This window comes from Tiliqua scincoides, chromosome 3 (genome assembly GCF_035046505.1).
Source record: "Tiliqua scincoides isolate rTilSci1 chromosome 3, rTilSci1.hap2, whole genome shotgun sequence".
Lineage (NCBI taxonomy): Eukaryota > Metazoa > Chordata > Lepidosauria > Squamata > Scincidae > Tiliqua > Tiliqua scincoides.
Genome location: NC_089823.1, coordinates 56894241 through 56914524, shown reverse-complemented (window position 1 = coordinate 56914524; position 20284 = coordinate 56894241). Strand labels below are relative to the sequence as shown.

The 20284-nt window shown below is 42.8% G+C and overlaps 1 pseudogene; it reads right to left on the bottom strand.

Moving 5' to 3' along the window:
* Window positions 1-15103: 15103 nt before the first annotated feature.
* Window positions 15104-15223, bottom strand: LOC136646878 (5S ribosomal RNA; annotated as a pseudogene).
* Window positions 15224-20284: the final 5061 nt, after the last annotated feature.

Genomic DNA, 20284 nt, shown 5'->3' with positions numbered 1-20284 from the left:
AGACTGTGGATTGTGACTGGACTTTGGCTTTGGACTTTGATTTGGATACCCTGATGGATTGGACTGACCTACCTGGAACCTGACTTTGGACAGTAACTTGGCTTATTGGCAACTCTGATTGATTGGACTGGTTTACAAGGCCCAGTGGATTGGGATTTGGCAAAACACTCCCCACAGCTGCTTTTTAATTAATTAATACCTCAATTGGGTTCCACCAGCAGAACTAGTGCTCTGATGTTGGGGCACACTTTATGGCCATCCCAAATGGCCTTCCAATACCATGGAGAGCCACAAACTTCCAGAATCCTAGTGGCAAGATTGTTGTGAACCCTCATGCAGCTGCAAGACACAGAACAACCTACAGCAGCAGAGGAGGGCAGAATGGGGTGAGGAGGAGGGCAGAATGGGGGATGCTGGAGGATGTGATAGAGGGAGGAGGGGGTGGCACCTGGTGTTGGCTATTCATGCTGGTTCCCTCTGACAGCAGCCAGCATACTCCCTTTCTAAAGAGCTGGTGCAAGTCTGAGGAAACCCATTAACATTTGAGAGCTTACAGGGAGAGGTTTTCCCCAACCAGGGAGGTTAGGGAAATATTTCTCTGCCCATGCCTGATCTTGGAAGCTAAGCAGGGTCAGGCCTGGTTAGTACTTGGAAGGGAGACCACCTGGGAATACCGGGTGCTGTAGGCTTATACCATAGTCTTTCGAGACTGAAGGTTGCCAACCATCTCTTTACCTCTTCCAAGCTTCCTGATCTGCCCCCCTCCCACAGGATGCAGCACAAGCCTTTTTGGCATGGCTTCATCTGCAGATGAGAGGGGAGAAGGATTAGGCTGTAAGAAAAAGTTCAAGACAAATTATGTGCTTGTCATCATGTCTGATTTCACAAGAGGGAGGAAGATAATGGGATTTGGATGTCTACATATGCTGATGTTGCCACATATCACCTGGAACAGACATTAATGTTGTACACAACAAAGCAACGTGTACTTGTGGACTGCACATAAGGAAGTTGTTTATTGGTGAGTGGGTGACCCTATGTCATCCAGATTCTCAAAATGTTTGCTGACTTTGTAGAATAACATTGTATCCCTATAAAACATCATTGATTAATGACATCAACCCTGAGGCCTGAAGAAATGATAAGTTTGGCTCTTGTTTGATGTGCTAACACTAATACTGAGTTTAAATTACCTTGGAGTGGGGAGGCGGGGATAGTCTGTCAAAGATAGTTATGTGATGGGCCTGAGGCCATGTTGCTATTGTTGCCATCTGGCCTGATTGAACTGAAAAAGCTGGTTTTAGGAGTGAATACATTTCTGTTAAAAGCCAGTTTCCACTGTTTTGGGGCACTCATGTGACCAGTATGAAGCTGAGCTGTTAAATGCAGCTTTGATTTGTAATGGCTGAGGTTGCAAAGGGCAAGAAGCAGATTTACCCCCAGTGATGCCCCCAAACTCATCCTTTGCCTTTTCTTTTCCTTGCAGGAGAAAGTGGCACTTAATGGCCATTACAATTCAGATGCTGCTCCTAAATACACTAATTGTATGCCACAACTCTCACTGGCGGGGACCCCATTAGTTAATAATAATAATAATAATAATAATAATCCCACAAGGGTTCCACATGTACCTGTACACGGAGCAGATACAGATGTACTGTGTTCCCAGGAGTACTTGTGGTATATAAATCTTTCTTATACATGCTCCACTCCATCATAAAGATGGGCATTTTGCTAATACAACAATAATAGAAGTGGTTAGGGTCAACTGCTTGTACTTCAATCTAGTTCCAGTGCTTCACATGAAGAAATTGGCTTCTGCGTGTGCAGTGGCGTCACTAGGGTTTGCGTCACCAGATGCGGGAGGCCAGCGCATCACCCCCATGCAGTGGGCAGGGCAACACTCCAGGTGGTGATCTACCATCGTCCACCCTCACTGGTTTTTTGGCTGTACCTTTTGATAGAATAAAGATATTTCAACACAGTTTGTTTCATTGCATTGTGCATGAAATTGCACACTGATTGATATATAACATGATGGTATTATTTTTACAACGGTGATTTTGGTCACTAGTGGTGTCACCTCCCCCTAGGGTGTCAACTTACTAACACCTTAATGGAGCAGTTCTCAAACTTTTAGCACTAGGACCCACTTTTTAGAATGACAATCTGTCCAGGACCCATCATAAAGCAAATTAAGATAAATAATTCCAAATAGTTAAAGTAAAACAAATAATTAAATAAGGGGACGCCAGTCCTGTTCCACCAACAGAGCCCTGTTCTCTGTGGCCTGCCTGCAATAACACCCATCCAAAAAAGAATCAGTAATATTTTTCACCCCTACCCAGTACCCAGTTCAATTTAAGTTCTTATATTTCAAGCATATCACTATCAGGACCCACCTGGCTTTACAAGTCAGAGAGCCCAATCCTATGCCTTACTCAGAAGTAAGTCCCATTATAGTCAGTGGGGCTTACTCCCAGGAAAGTGTGGATAGGATTGCAGCCTAAAATAGAAAAAAATTCACCTTACCCTGTCAAGCCTCTGTTTCATTCTTTTTATGGGGGGGGGGGCTGCCTTCTGGAGCATTTGTTGAGCTCCAGTTGCATCAGATCAGGACCATTCTGGTGGCCTAACATTTCCCTTTGCCTGACCTGCCCAGGAGCCAAGGCACATTTGCTTACTCATGAGTAAAAGTGACCATGTGGTTGAGGGCACAATCCTAACCAGGTCTACTCAGAAGTAAGTCCTATTTTGTTCAATGGGGCTTACTCTCAGGAAAGTGTGGTTAGGATTGCAGCCTTAGTTTCGCTTTCCATAGGGCTCAATACATTTGCCAGCTTGGAGGGAGGGACCTCCTCCTCAGGTGTTTTTTTTGGGCAACATTCATTGGATCAGGACCATTCTGGTGTCGTTGGATTCCTCTCAGCCTGCCCTTTCCAACAGACTAAGGCAAGTTCATCTACTCATGAGTAAACGCGCAATACGGCTTGGTTTCACTTTCCATTGGGCTCCATGCATTTTTTATTTTCTGTTTTTTTGTCAGTAATGTTTGATAGAAAGGAGATATTTCACTCCATTTTTTCATTGCATTTTGCAGGAAATTCCGCATCCGCTAGTATATAACATGATGGGGGTACTCCTAACCACCATGATTTTAGCATGTCACCCCCCCTTGCGCGTTACCTGGTGCGACCCGCACCACCCAGTGATGCCACTGTGTATGTGCATCTGTTATAATGGGAACAACAGGCTGCTGCAAGGGGGGGGGGAGTGTATTCAATACAACTGTGTAAAGGCAGATAATGGCAAACTCTGGCATTCAGTCAACACATGGACAGGAGCAGGATCGTAGTGGTTGGCAGAGCTGGCTGTAGGGCAGTTTGGCCAAATTGGGCCCCACGCCTGGAGGGCCACTACACTAGGGCAGCGAGTAGAATGTCTGCAGCCACAGCCACTAGCTTTGCTGTGTCACTGATGCTATGGCATGGAATCTTCCATGCCAAGGTGTCATGAAGACAGCACATGAGCGAATCATTGCCAATGGATGGCCCTCCTGCCTGCGCACCCTGGGTCCAATTGGCTTGAAATAGCCCCTCCCGGAAGCAGCTGCTGGTGATGCAGCTGCTGGGAGCCTCACCTTTGCAGCTCATCCTGCTGAGTAGAGGGGGCTCTATGGGGGTGGAGCCCCTTCTAAAATGTTTTGCATTGGGCCCTACAGCTATTAAGGTCAACCCACCTTAATCAACCCACCTTAGTCAAAGGCTGGCTGCCTTTGACCAACATGTGGATGACAGCCTCACCTTCATGCATTAGATTTGACTTTGACCTTAGATATGTATAATTGTACAGCTGTTAAGTTCCTCCTAACATTTGGTGGTGGTGGCACTAATTGTGATCACATATTGATTGAATGGAATGCCAGGGAGTATGAAGATGGAGATATTCTCTGTCCTCCTAACAGCAAATTGGGAGGGAACTTCTCAATGAAATCTTCACAGAGTCAATCAGTTGTTTGGCAGAAAAAAAATCAGAAGAATACAGGCTCAGTACTTCCTCTTGCCTTCCTTCCTGATGTCCTTTTTCTTGCCAAACATGTGATCTCTGCTTCTTCAAAAGTTGACATAATTGCTACTATAGACAAATATAGTGATATGCGTAGAACCACCTTGTCCTGTTAACCTCTTCATTTCAAGTATGGAGGACTTTTGGTTTTCACGGTAGTTGGGGAAACAAGATCCTTCTTCAGTGTAGGTGACTGATAGGTACTGCTTGCCTTTGTGATATGGATGCAGTCACTAACACCATGCTGGTGACATCACAGAAATAATATATTTGTGGAGAGGAAAAGATGTCACAAGGATACTTTGTCCAATTTCTATATGTTCATCCAAGCTTCTGTAGAGCACCAACATGCAAATGTAAGTAGGCTCTGAGCGGAAGGAGAGATGAAACACATGGAGATTGGAAGTGTACTTGTAAGTATGATATTACCCCTCCATACATCCATATTCCCTGATTTTTAATCAGTATAGAGCAGGGGTGCCCAAACCTTTTGGCAGGAGGGCCACATCATCTCTCTGACACTGTGTCGGGGGCTGGGAAAAAAAGAATTAATTTACATTTCAAATGTGAATGTTGGCATCCTTCAGTCTCGGAAGACTCTGGTGTCACGCTCTGAATGGTGGTTCTGGAACAGAGTGTCCTCTCCAGTGCGCAAAGCCTGGGTAAAGTAGGTATGGAGGATAGGCTGTTACCCATGCAGCAAATCCCCCCCTCTCCACGTCGCTGAAATGGTCCAATGGAAAGGCAGAGGCCAATACGGTTGGTTCCAGCGGCGTCGCAGGAGTTGCCAGAACGTGACTGTGTTCAGCCATGAATTGCCTCAGGGACTCCGGCTCCGGATTTTGCCTCGAGGTTGACTCCTGAAGCCTTTTCCATAACTGGATGTAGCCACAAGGCAGTGGAGGTTTGGGATCAGAGTTTTCCTTCTCTCAGATGAGCTGCCTTCCCAGGCTGACGAGTCCCATCTACCCGGTGGCTGTTTAGTCGCCTCTTACAACAAGTACAGCCAAACTGAGGGCCTATTCTTATCCCCAGCCCCCAGGGGAAAAATAATAAATTCACATAAATGAATATTTAAGAGATGGAACTTATATGAATGAATGAAGCTCTTGCAATAGCTCAAGGCCTATAAAAGGCCTTGCACAAAGCAAGATCAGCCTTTCCTTTGCTGCCGCTGCTGCATCACAGTTGTGAAACAGCAAGCAGTGGAGGGAGCCCTCGTCCCACAGTTCACACGAGAGGTCGAACAGTTGGCTGTCACACTGAGAGCAGTTGAGTCAGGCCAGCATGGGCTCCAGCAAGTCTCTGGAGGGCCAGAGGTTCATTGGAGACTGGGGGTTCCTTGATTGCTGGATTGGGAGTCCTCGAGGGCTGCAAGTGGTCCCAGGGCTGGGGTTTGGGCACCCCTGATATAGAGCTATGGGAATGTAATTGTGTTTGGAGCAACCTGGACATGCTTTTCACACTGAGAAACCCTATAGAGCATGCTCGTACAGCATGGGAATCTCTATTTCATGGGCCCTAATCTTTACAGTACTTAGCATAATGATTAACTCTCTTTTTTCAATTTGTGCACATTCTGTAGTGCTATCAGTAGCAGAGAGAAGTAACATTAGTTTGGTTACTTAAGGCTACAGCTGTATTTCTAAATAAATAAAAGGGATTGATCTGTCAATTACACTTTTTCAGAACAGTGTCAGTGCAATTTAAAAATTTCCTTAGACCTTGAGAGCCGAGATTTTAATTTAAGTGCAAACTGTTCAACAGGATGGTTTTCCATACTGTCAGTTTCTGCAATGTATGGAATCAACACTGTTAAAAAGAGAGAGAGAGAAGCAGCAGCGTTTCTTTGCTTGAGCTGCTTGCAGTCAGGAAAAAAAATCATATAACAATATCCTGTTTCCTTGTCATAACACTGCAATCTGTGCGCTCATACTTCCTTCTTTCTCCTGTCTAATTAGTTTCCATTGCCTTGCTACACTTAAACGTTAGTGTACATTTTGGGGATGAAAAGGTGCTCTGTTTTCCCCATCTATTCTGGTTGCTACATGATGGAAAGCAAGAGAAAATTTTTCAATCTACCCCATCTTGGTACAGACTATTGAAGAAATTTAGAAAATAGGTGAAAGTCAGTCTCTTTCCACATAGGTGCTCTCTAATCCTCTCACTGATACTTGACTCACTCTAATTAGATGTCTGAAAGTCTGGTAGCATTATTTCAGAAATATATTTTGATTATGTGAAGCTCTGTGGTGGGGGAACGGTGTTGGTTCTCAATCAAGACCTTAATGATCTTGAACAGAATGGCAGGGGAGACTGATTCAAGTTCAGATATGGCTTTTTATTAAGAAGTGAATCAATTGAATCCTTACTACTTTCTACATAGTCTATGCATACAAGCCTTTATAGGACAGCATAAATAAGGTACATAGCTTGAATGAAAACAAAGCTCAATATCCAGCAGCCTGATACTTTTCCCCATGACCCCTGATTCCACACACATTATAAACTGTAAATAGAAAATTGTCAGGATTCCAGTTATTCAACATTGATTCTAAACAATATGGAGCATCTGGAATCAAATAAGCAATCCTCAGCAGATACATGGTGTTGCCAGTACTGACAGCATCAGTCATCTATTTGGGCAGATGGGACTGAATTTAGGCCCTACTGCTCTGAACATATGATTGATTGATAAAACCTGTCTTAGGTTCAAAAGTAGATCTGATATTAATCATATTATTTGGCGCTCTTTGTTTTTTCACTGTTGAATAGCAGCTGTGCAGGGGGGAAGGAGAGTGATCAGAATTGGGACCATAGCAGGTCTGGAGTGAGATTTTAGCCCTTCTTCTCTGCTACATTCCTGAACTGAAAAAAAGGGGGGGGGAATCAAACACACCAGGCCAGATGATGTGATTAATGTCATATCTAGTTTAACCTTCTGACACACTCACGCAGTTGCATGCAAGAAGAGAGCACTGATGCGTGTACAGATAGGTGGATTAAAAGTCAGAACATAAAAGAGGCAAGTTAATTGCATTGCAAACAATACATTATTTGTGTCTCAGTTTGTATAATTAGCCTTTTTTTGTATTAAGCTTCACCTTACCTGTAGGAAACTAATGGTTCAATCCCATTGTTGGGAAACACCAGTGTACCCCTAGTTACACCAGTGAAATCTTGGCCCAATCCCATTGTTGGGAAACACCAGTGTACTGCAAGGTACCACGTCAAATCTTGGCCCCACCATCTGCCAGTGGCTGCTGCATGGTCACTGGTGCAGCAGCCAGAAAGCCATGTACCACCGGCAGTGAGGTGCAGACTGGCCATCGGCACAATCATACCAGTGGAGAGGTGGGAAAGGAGTGGGGAGCAGGGTGGAGCAGGGCAGGAGCAAAAGGCAGTGCCAGCGGTGGCCAAAACTTGAACCCCATTCCAGGTCTGACATCCCCCACAGCAGCTCCTCCAAACTATACCAGCCACAGAGCTGGTATGGCTCTGATGAGTTCCATCAGGGACCATGTGGCAGCTGACACTCAGGTAAATTTTCTCCTTTCCACTCCTCCCAATCAGCCTCTCCACCAGGATGGTGCATTGGCTGCAGTAGTCATCATGCAGGTGGCCCTGCCTCCCATGCGCTGTCCCTGTTTAGAATTGGGTTGTTGTTTTTTAGTTTTTTGAAGGCCGCTATTCTGATCTATGTTAACAGAGACTATAGTCTTCAGGCAAATGATAGAGCAAACTCTTGCAAATTTCATGTTGGCAGGAAATCCAGCTGAACTTTCAAACATTATTAAATCGCCAAATCATATTTACTGGACATATTTGCTGCGCAATACTAACCCCTACCTGCATGGCCTGAACTTGCATTCTGGCATCACAGCATCATTTACAGTGTCACAAAATGAGACACACTGTTGTGTGCTGTTGTGCACTGTTGTGCATTGCCACAAGGTCAGTGGCACTGGCTATGTGGTAGTGGCTCTCTTGGATCCCCCACAGCTGGCAAGCTGGTGCGGGTCTGGGCAGTGGGTGGAGAGGGGGAGTAAAGGGGTGGAGAGGGAGAAGATCAGGGTGAGAATCAGGATCACTGGGAGGGAAGGGAATGGAAATGGCACCACTGAATATCCTATACCCCCTGGCTGACCTCACCATGCTTCCACAGGTCCACTTGGACTTGCCAGAGAACTGGCACAAAGTAGACCCGTAGGGCAACACGGAGCTTTCCTTGACATAAAGGAGCAAAGGTTCTCTTATTCTGAGGAGGTCCCTTGACCTTACCATTGGATGCAGTGCATGCCTCCATGACAAGGCTGCATTGCTGCTAATTGCGGGGGATAAGATTGTGTTCGAAATGCTGAAAGTTAAAATGGTGAAATGGAGAACTTCTTTTTCAACTGAGTTTGTTGATTTAACATTTGTTATTTCTAACATTGATAACTAACTGTGCGTGTCAGTATTTGAATTGCTAAAATTTATTATAACAGGTGATTAGCTTTGGCAGTGAAATAATTAGTTTAATTGGCCCAATTCACTAAAACAATATATTTGGAAATCATGATTATACTTGCTCATGAATTAACAGACACAAATCAATCACTATTGACTGAAAGGTCTGAAAAACCTGTTTTGCATTTTCTATGTGGGTCTAGGACTTCATAGTTATTTTGAAATGATCAAGTCAAAGTTAAGATCTTCAGTTCAACAGAGTGTGTACAGAGGTGCAGGATCAGCTTTAAGCCAGTTGGACCAATTGCTCCCAGTTGAGCCCTGTGCCTAAGGGGGCCCCACACGATAATAAAAATAAAAAAATAAAATGAATATTTTTACTGTCATTTCAGTCACTAAAACAATGTGCCTAGATTCATTTGGTCCATTAATTCACATGCACTTTTCACCACACATTTTGATGGCTTTCCATTCTACCATAGAGATACAAAGTCTAAAATAAATTTTATTTATATCTTCAAGATTCTGCAGATTTTGGCTGTGAACCTGGGGCCCCACAAAAAAAGGTTCTAATTGGGCCCCGAAGCTCCTAAGATGGCCCTGCAGAGGTTCCAGAGTTGGACATTCATTTTCCTTTCAAAGCAGATACAATTCCATCAATCAGGTGTTTGGAGACAGAAAAGGGCAGAAGTGGGGAATACCATATGCTGAACCTGAACCTGTGCTTCACTATTCCAATTTTTGTCCTCTTTGCAGTTTAATTAATTCAAAGGCTATCTTTGACTTCCTCAGATATGGGTTTGATTGAGAGCTAAACATATCTTTAAAGATCCCTTTGATATTAGGGGAAATTAAACATGCTTTCCCCCCTCTAGCTACTGACACTATGCAAAGAAAGAAACAGCAGATTTCTTCAAAAGAACCTCTTCATAATAATAAGGCAAGGAGGTCCTCCACCAAGCAGTGCCCTAGCCCCCAGTCTGTTGAGAAAAGGGTGTCACGTGGATGGGTTATAGTTCTGATTTTTGACCAGAGTTTTCAAATGCAGTATTGCAGCTATGCCACCATCTTGATTGGGAAGGGAAGCCCAATAGGACTACAGGTTGTGCCTCATTATCCACTGATTTGGCATCCACTGATTTGACTCACCACTGATACCAGAGTCCACCTTTAAAAGCCTTGTAACAAGGAAAAAAGTGACAAAACCCCATTTCCTACCTTTGTGCTGTTAAACTGCTCTGGTTGCAAACTTCTTGGAGTTAAAGATAATTTTAAAGACTCACTTTCTCCATTGTCACCCAGAATGCATCAGTATATATGCTATACTGCATTCAGCCATAATATCATTCCATTAGTTTCTACTATTCACCTGATCTAGTAGCTGAATGTGGTATTTTATCTATACCAATGCATTGTGGGGTGACAATGGAGGAAGCAAGAAACCTGGAAGCGGGTCTTCAAAACTATTTTTCTACTGATTTTTTTTTCATTGATTTTTTTTTTATCCACTGAGGGTTCTGGAATGCAACCCCAGTGAATAACAATGCACCACATGTAGTTTGGTTCTGGATCAGCTGGATCTTGGATGTGAAACATTTTTTTGTTTGTATTTTGGACAGCAAATTTCAAATGAACTACTTTAAGTGAAAGTCTCCATAATCACAGCCCCCCATATCTGGTGAAAAAAGAAATAAATGGTGTGTATTGGAAAGAATTTCAAATAAACAGCTTCAGCAAAGCCAAGAAGACCCCCCTCTCCCCCAACCCCTAAAGCAAGAGAAGACAAATTCAATTCACTAACTCATAATAATATCAGGGAATAAGAAAGTTGGGGTAGGCAGGATCAGGTAGAATGAAATAAAATCTTTGGCTACAGGCAAAGAGAAGTCAAATTAACAGACTTAGAGATATATGCTGCTGCTACTGCTGGAATTAAAATCCTACTGGAAATTAATTTTTTTTTGTAGAAAGCACAAAGCAGCAAAACCCAAACAGAGGCAGAGAAAAAACACTGCTATAATTAAAATCCTAAATGGAACTGTACCTTTTTTTGTACTAAGTAAAGCCCAAATCTTCAGCCCTTCTGCCCCATTCTGCCTTGGGACACAGATTGAAGAAATGCATACCAACGGATATATGTTTCTGCGCATCCCTGCCCTTGCCACTCAGTGATTGGAGGTTTCTCCAAGAAGTCCTGTCCTGGCTGTTTTGTTGAGAATGTGGCCGAGTTCACATTTGGAGTGTTTATGTTGTCAATTTCCCTCCCGCTCTATTTCTCCCACTCTCTAGTCTTGCTTGAAACTGACTGAGGGAATTATAAGAAACAAAGTACCTGTTTCAAAGATACAGAAATGGATCACTGCTCAGACAGGACATGATGGTTACTGTGTTTGAGTTGTGATGGATGCTAATTTGAACAAAATGAGTCCTTGCTACTTCCCCTCCCCCTTGGACACCTTTGTATTGAGGTGGGATGGCTTATCTAGCAGCCACACAAGGACATGGCTCTCTCCACTTCTTGACCTCACCAAAGTCTCAATCGACCAGCTGGACTCAAAATATGCACCCATTCATTCATTTATTCCTCATAAACTCTTTTCATTCATGGGCAGACCTGTTCCCTCACAGTCTACCCTGCCATACTCCTATTAACATGATACTCTTCTTTGTTTGAAGAGACACTTTGCCAACAGTCTGAGGCTAAGAGGCAAAGAAGGAAGGCCCATAGCCAGGGAGACAGACCAGGGACAGACTGCACTTGCTCCCGGTGTGGAAGGGATTGTCACTCCCGGATTGGCCTTTTCAGCCACACTAGACGCTGTGCCAGAACCACCTTTCAGAGCGCGATACCATAGTCTTTCGAGACTGAAGGTTGCCAATACATACAATACATTCTTCTTTGTTTGCAGATAATGTGCTGAGACTTTGTGGATGGTCCTACCTCTTCCTCTCAGGTAAGTATGCCTTGGGTGATTTCCATGGACCTTGTTCACTTAAGGATATCTTGCCTTGGGATGTGATGTCCCATGGCTGAGCACAGCTGGCACCAGTAGGATTCGCCCCAGTGCTACAGGTCCCACAGTCCTCTCCCTGGCTAGTCTACCTGTGGAGGTTCTGCCCTCACCTTCTCCTTACTTTGCTCCTGAATCCCTTGTGTTGTCTGGGTGCTTCGACTGATCCTCTTTTTTCTCATTGCTGGCTTAGACTTTAGAAAGCCAGACTTTTTAAAGCCATGCAGCTAATCAGAGGAGGTCTGGTCCCCAACCCTGTTAGGGTTTTCCTGAGTGTCTCTGATCTCCCTCACCACTGTACAATTGCTAGAGCAGTTTGCTTCTGACTGCCTCACAGCCTTGGTGCGGTATTTCATTTGCTCTCACTGTCTCTTGCCCTGCATGGGTCAGAGCAGACCCACAGAATAATGACAGAATGCAACATCTTTAATTTTTCTTGTATGTTAGGGTAGGGGAAAAAATACCTGAAATATTATTTCCATTACACAATTCTTCATATTTTATTGATGAAATATCAGGATTTGTACAAAAGCTCCTTTCAAGAACTAGTTTTATTTTCTCCTGTAACTTCTATTTTAGCTGAAAGCAATTTTGGAAGTTAAGCATTTATCCAGTGCATGGCCTTTTTGTACTTATAGCTAGCAGCAAACCTTATTGTAGTAACTGCATTTCTTCTACATTCACTTTCTTTCTTTCCCTAGGCTCAGAGTGGCTTCTTTGAAGTTTTATCAAACGTGGACTTCAAAACGTATTTGCAAATATGTATTATAAAATGACTGACTGAAAAATAAAAGGAAATATAACTTTGGTTAATAGTGACTCCTACTGGAAGAAAGAAAGCTGGAGGTTAAATGAACAGATTCCAAACAAAAAGGTTCACTCATTGAAGTTCAACTCTGTGTTTCTTAGCACTCTCAGTTCCCCAATGAAATCAAGATATTTAAGAATGTTTTTCAGTTTCACCTAATGAATATTATAGCATAAAGAGTCAGTGCAAAGGCCCCAGATATGAATTAAAGCTAATCTCACTAAAAATGCATGAAGTAGAACTATTACTACTGATTGGGTTCTTGAACACCTCTCTTCTAAGAACCTCAAGGATCTCTTACAATAATATCAGATCTTTTAAGAGCAAAATAAATGTTCTGCTGTTTAGAATAACAGGTACATCCAGGGGTCTGCTTCTAATTGTAGCTAGCTAGATGGCTCTAGGACAGTGGTTCTCGGTGCCACCAGTTTGTGTAAAGTGTCCCCTGTCCCTTTAAGGGCTGGGGGAGGGGTGAGGGCAGCAATGCGATCCCCAGGATCGTGTTGCTAATGGGGGCTGGAAGGGGGCTGCTTTTACTTGCAGGTGGCTGCAGGACATTGCAGGAGGTGCAGGGAGCCCCGTGCAGCCCTCTGCAGGGCTCCCGGATGCTCAGAAGGCTGAAAAAAAGTGAGCGCAAAGCACTGTCTGCTTAGCTCCACAATTTGGACACTGGTATGCTCCTGAGTACCAGAATGTTCAGAAGCACAGCTGGGTTGGCATGTTGGCATGTGGCCCACTAGCCTTCTTTTCCGACTTGCTTGGCGATAGTGGTGGTGTCAGGAGAATCTTGCTAGAGGCTTCATTCTTTCCTCCTTCCCTGATACCTGGCATACTAATGGCATCATTCCAGGTGAAAGAGACCTTGCAGCATGCCATGCCCAGGGTACTTGGCATTTGCAAGAAGGGGTTAGGTGCCCTGAAGAACTGCATCTTCCAGGATTCCTGGTGCCTTGGGTGCTGCAGTTACAGAGTTCAAAGTGTCAGGGAAGGAGGAAAGAATGGATGCTTTCTATGGCTGCATTCTTTTTTCCCCTTCTAGCACTAGAAGCACTAGAGTGCTTTTTTCGCTTCCAGCGCACTCAAATCCCATTTTTATTTTAGGTTCTAGTGTGCTAGGCATGCTAGAATTTCTTCAAGCAATCCCGGAGCTTGAAACAATGGCTGCCACCATGCTTACCTCTGACTGTTTGCTATCAAAACAAATGCAGTAACCTGCCAGGAACATGGCAACCTCCATAGTGTGTGCAGAGTATGGTTACAACATGGCAACCTCCATACAATTAATTTCAATGAGGGAACGGCATTTTGTCATTTTTCAATTCACTGCACTGGACGAATGCTGGTAGCGTGCTGGAAACATAATCTCTGCCAGTTTCCTGTCTGAAAAAAGAATGCAGCCAAAGTGTTATCTCCCCATAGCTACTGCTGTCTCAAGATTAGTCAGTGAAAGGGAAACAGCAACTCAGTGATGGTCACGCAGTGGTGATTTATCCCACAGATTAATTGTGAATTAGGCCTGAACACCATTGGAATTTGAGTTTGGTTCATAACCATGTTTCATTTATTTTGCTATGGAAACTGCCTTATGAACTTTTTAAAAAAATGAAAAGTGGTATATATTCTTACTACCACTACTACTACTAGTCAGGGAGGAGGGATTGTGAAACGTGCAAGTTTATAATTGTGACCCCCTTCAGTGTTGAACTTCAGTGCCATGCCATCTCTAGAAGAAACGGCTTATATCATCCTAAAAGTTTGATTGGCTTCTATTGGCTTGTCATTGGAATTCCAGTTTCCAAAGCAACATTCAGCCAGGTTACCATGGCAACAGAGATATTCATAACTTGATGGCAGTTGTTCAGTTAAGTGTGAATTTTTGAAAACACCCCCCATCTCTTTTTAGAATTAACTGAATTAAATACGTCTGTGTGAAAGTCCAGATTTGTTTCTCCGATGAAGGCAATCCTGTAGAACGCTGAATATAAAGTGATTGTTCCTTTGTTTATTGTTATGGTTGCCGATAAAATGAGGGTGTATCAAAGAATTCTCAGACGGATCAGCAACCTTTTCAAACCAAAGAGCCCAACTGCATCAAAATTCAGAACAAATGGTCCACAAAGAGTCAGTATAAGAATGCCAATCTGCATGACTAAAAATATCCAACGTAATGTTATTGCTAATTGGCATGAAGATTAATAATATAACTTAAACAGTCTTTTTTTTTAAAAATAGGACTTCTCCTGCTGAATCTTTTTACTGTTTTTTGAGGTTTACATCATAACTGGTCAAAATCAGCTTCATGGATGCATTCAGGCAGGCTTATGTCAATCTTGAGTGCAAATTACCTTTGAGTGATTAAAATGAGAAAGAGCTGGTTCATACTTATAGGTGGAGTCAAACATTAAAAAGTAATGCCAAACTGAAATTATGCATGTATGCAGTGGTATAGCTAGCTGGGGAGGGAGGGTGGTATGCCCCGGGTGTTACCCTCAGGGGCAGTGGCACCACTAGTGAACAAAATCGCTAAAATTCTGGTTGTTAGGAATAATACCATCATGTAATACCATTCAATGCATAATTTATAGCAAAATGCAATGAAACAAACCAACGTGAAATTTCTTCATTCTATCAAAAGATAGGGCCAAAAGGCCAGAAAACAAAAATGCAACTGTCTTATGTAACACAAAGTATAATTTCCTTAATTCAAAATGGACCAATGAGACTGATTGTTCATGGTTGGCAACCTTCAGTCTCGAAAGACTATGGTATAAGCCTACAGCACCCAGTATTCCCAGGTGGTCTCCCATCCAAGTACTAACCAGGCCTGACCCTGCTTAGCTTCCAAGATCAGATGAGATTGGGCATGTGCAGGGTAACAGTTGCTGTCAAAGAGCCAATGAGATGTTATTATGACATAGCATGGAACTAATAAGGTGTTAGCAAGGTGACACTAGTGGTGGATCCAGTGTTTGTGTTCAGGGGGAACATGAGCACTACCTTAACTTCAGAGCCCAGGTCCACCAGGCTGGTAGATCAGGGGTTCCTGGCTGAACCTCTGTGGCCAAGATTTGCTGAGTGAGTAGACCTGGCCTCCTGTCCAAACTTGGAGCCCAGATATACCTGCCAGGTAGACCTGGGCTCCCATTCCGACTGCCCTCTGGAGCCACCTCTTTCAGGTAGGTAGATCTGGGCTCCTGTCCAGACATGGAGCCCAGATCTACTTGCTGAGTAGACCTGGGCTCCCATTCAAACCACTTTCTCGAGCCCTCTTCTAAGCAGGTAAACCTGGGTTCCCATTCTGACTAGCGCCCAATTTTGCTCCCTATGCTGGCAGGCGCCCTTACCTGCTGACAAATTAATTTTGTCAAATGGGGGGGTGACAAAAATTTGTGGACTCTGGGTGGTCAAATGACCTAGCTATGCCACTGCATGTATGTAAGTTCTTTCTATATTTGCAGGATCAGAACAGCATTGTGCTCCAATTTCTTCAAGTCAGCCCATTTGTGCATTGTTGTCAATTCTGTATGTTTTTGAATAAGGCACTCTGAATTGGTTGCTCAAAGAAAAATCTGGCCAGCTGCTGCAAATCAAGCCTGTTTGGATTCTCTCTCTGATTCAATTCAGAAAAAATTTGTAAACTTTCAAATTGTGCTGGTTTGCCCATCCTGATAGCTTTAATGAAGACCGTCAATTTTACTTAATTCCAAACACTGCCTGAACCTGTAGTTCCTTATTCTTATAGTTTAAGGTCAACTCATTCAGATGACCAATAGTGACAACATGATACTAAAATTCTAGCAAGCAGCCACAGTATGAAAGCTTGGCATGTTTAGCATCTTTCATATCCAAAAATGATTTCAACTTGTTAATGCAGGCAGCAAAATGAGACAAAACTATGCCAAGGGATAGCTAGTGAATATTGCTATGCATTCGTAAATCAAGGTATTCAGCATCTACTTCCTTGAGCTGTGACTGAAATTGATGATTAAGGGCTCAGGCATGAATCCAGCAGACAGTCTGAAAACTAGTCCCATTACATGTCTGAGTTTTTGTTCCACAGATTGCGCACAGTGTGCCTCTTGATGCACACTGTAATGAAAATTTAAAAGTGGACAGTTCAGCTGTTGAGACAAACAAGTAAGGAATCTCTTGCATTTGCCGACCGTGAGCGGCACGGCGCCCAAGATGATCTAACCAGCACTGCTTTCTCATTTATTATTATTATTATTATTATTATTATTATTATTATTATTATTATTATTATTATTAACAGTATTTATATACCGCTTTTCAACTAAAAGTTCACAAAGCGGTTTACAGAGAAAAATCAAATAACTAAATGGCTCCCTGTCCCAAAAGGGCTCACAATCTAAAAAGATGCAAATGAATACCAGCAGACAGTCACTAGAACAGACAGTGCTGGGGTGAGGTGGGCCAGTTACTCTCCCGCTGCTAAAAAAAGGAGCACCCACTTGAAAAAGTGCCTCTTACCCAATTAGCAGGTTTACAGAGTTCATTACAGTTTTAAGGAGGTCTTTGCTCCTTGCTTGATTTTTCATTGGTAATATCACTCCCATTTTTTCATGCACAGCATTCCCACAAATATATCATCCCAGAGAACACAGCCAATTAATGTGCAAAGCAAATGAAAAATAAATAGCTGTACTCAGATCTTGCATTTGTTACTTGTCGATATAATGGGCTGTTTTCATCACTCTGACATGAACTGGTTTTGGCGATAACAGTATGTCTTTAATTTTCTGTATGAGGCTGTCCTTCTTGTGAAGTTCATCAAATAGCTCATGACCGATTTCACTGTGTAACACAAAAATGGTTTAAGTTGAATTTTTAATGTTTCTTTTCCAATTCAGAGGTGCTGGTTCCAACAGGGTTCTTTTGGGGGGGGGGGTATTATCAAAACATTTTAGTGATCTTAAATTTTGTGTTTCTATTCATCCTATTGCCCAATACATTGTAATACATGTCATATTATACAACTGCATAGATTTTGAAAAAGCATAACTATTGATGCAATGCCAAAAAATTGACACTTTTTGAATCCTTGTACCAAAATTAATAACCGTCAAAATATTCAGATAAACACAAGATTGTTTTTAGCATGCATCTCTTTACATCACTACACCCCTGTCTGTGAAAGACTTCCCCCCCCCACTAGCAATGTTGCCTGTGTGGCAGCCTCCCCCTCCCCCACCCCAGAATGCCTCTCTCCAGTGCTGGAAGCCTTTACCGCTGCCCAGAGCTCTTCCCTTGCTCCAGGCAGTGTCTGTCAGGCGCTGGTCCCATGTCATGTTTACGACATTCAGTCCCAGCACAGGATCTCAACACTGGTGCTGGAGGCCCATTGGATTGGGCCCTAAGTCTACAAAACCTGAGGAGTTTAAACTCCTGCTTTTCCCCCCTTCTGAACATTCCAGCAGGCTGGTTTCAGTTTTGCCACAGTTTCTTGCAGGCTTTTATTTAATTAATTAATTTCCTGCATCAGGCTATTTTGTAGCAAGAGCTGCATGTTAGTTCATGAAAATTTATTCTCAGTGCAATGTTTTTGTCTGACACTACAAATGAGATTGTGTGGGAATCCACACCTATCCACAAACGTATACAAATCTGTCCACTCCTTTTGAAAATTTCAGTTCTTGTTATCTCTATTTCCTTTTGTCATTTTTATTGTTCGAGGTCTGTCTCCTCAATATTGCCGCAGAATCTCTTCAGGCAGCTCTGCGTGACAGCCCAGTAAGGCCAAAAGGGATTGCTTCATGCATCCAAAAGAGAACTACAACTTTGACTCTCAAAACCAGGTTTCTAGAGTTGTTTTCATTTAATTCTGCATGTCTGCCTGTCCTGCTTTTCTCTTGTAAATGTGACCATTGACAGTTAATTCATATGAAATACAGGTGGTCCCCTATATCTGCAGATCCAGTATCTGTGGATTCCGTTATCTATATGGGGGAAGGGGGTCCTCACACTCCCACATGCCCATTAACATGGTTTAAAGCAATGTTTCTCAAATTGTGAGTCAGGACCCACTAGGTGGGTCATGAGCCTATTTCAGGTGGGTCCCCATTCATTTCAATACTTTTTTATATATATAGTAGACTTGATGCTACCATGGTATATGACTGCATTTGGGGAAATGTGACAGATCTATATTTTAAAGAGGGTATTGTGTATATGTTTTTAACAATGATAGTAAATGGGACTTACTACTGGATAAGTGTGGGTAGGATTGCAGCCTAGGATTGTTAAAAAATTTTCCTGTTTGATGATGTCATGTCCAATCATGATATCACTTCTGGTGGGTCCTTACAGATTCTCATTCTAAAAAGTGGGTCCCAGTGTTAAGTTTGAGAACCATTGGTTTAAAGGCTTACCACGGTGAAGAGTTTCTTTTATGGTTTGCTATAAGCTTGCAAGTTTAGAGCATGACATGTGCTGCAGGTAGCCTGAATGCTTGAAAAGACTAGATCAAATGCTAACAGGAAGCAGGAAGTTGACTACTTCCGATTAGCCTTTGATTGAGTCTCTTCAAGCATTCAGGCTGCTATCAGTCTGTCTGATGTGCTATAAGCTTGCACGCTTATTGCAACCTGTAGAAGCAAGCAACACTTCACCAGAGTAAGCCTTTAATGGTGCTTAGTCCTTACTGACTTCCTTTAATGGGACAGGCATTGGGAGCTCTGATTTGCACATCAAGCTCCCACGTCCACTAAGAATATTCTGATTAAAATGCAAACTGTTCATTCACACGAAGGGCAGTGACAGAGGTCAGCAAAGCTGGGGACAACATGTCTCTGTGCCTAACCAGTCTCCCCATGAACTCCCCAGCACTCACCTTTATATGGGATAGTGGGGGGATCTTGCTCCGTGGTACAGTGTCCACACCCACTCTTAGAACTATGCCCAGAGGTGCATTTTGCAGGTTTACCATACAGAACATGTCTTGGGAGCTCCAGGACAGGGTCTTTGCAGCAGGGTTTCCCATTACCTGTCATTATCCCTAGTTGTTTTCCAGGGTTATATAACATTGCCAGTTGTTTTGGTTACCGTTTTGCCTTTATGCTGTTGCTGTTCTTTATATTATTGGGTAGTTTAATTATTTATTTTAATCCATTCTGAGCACCTTTTGGGGTGAAAGATGCAAGGAATAAGTAATTTTATAAGTCAGTAAATGGGCATTTAAAATTTGAGCCAGAATAAGACTTACTGTACGCATTGGTTCTTCAAACTTTCAGATGTAAGCTTGCATCACAGCTTCAAACACCTCTGTCATTCACTGAAGATATAGATCATGAATGGGAGCATCTGTCTTTTCTCTCATTTGGATCTTTAGTCTGTGCTAACACCTTACATGTTGCGGTGCACCTGTAAACCATTTATCATTTTCTTTGTTCCCCGTAGATTAAGATGGCAAGTTTTGACCTTGAAGAACAGCACTCACATTGTTGCCAATGTCACAGGAATGGTCTTGCCAGCCTGTTTGAACAAAAGTGAATCTTAAAATTCAATAGCCAAGTTAAATCACCACTGGCTTTGACAACACATTCTCTTTCATCACTAGCTGACAACCCTTAACAGAGCACAGTCAATGCTAAGCAATCCACAATGAATGATTGAATGCTAAGGGCATGAACAAGGAATAGATGGGATGGGGGAAAGAGAGAGTCAGACAGATGGACATGTCTAATTTTTATTTGGATTTTGAGTGGTGTCCTTTATATCTTATTTTTAAAAAGTACATCTTGTTAAAAAGTGCTTTTTGTGTGACAGATATTACATTTAACATGTCTTTCCTGTGGTTTCCATACCACATACCACATTTTTTCATTGTTCACCACGTGGCAAATGTTTAAATGGAATCTCTCTCTCTCTCTCTCTCTCTCTCTCTCTCTCTCTGTGTGTGTGTGTGTGTGTGTGTGTGTGTGTGTGTGTGTGT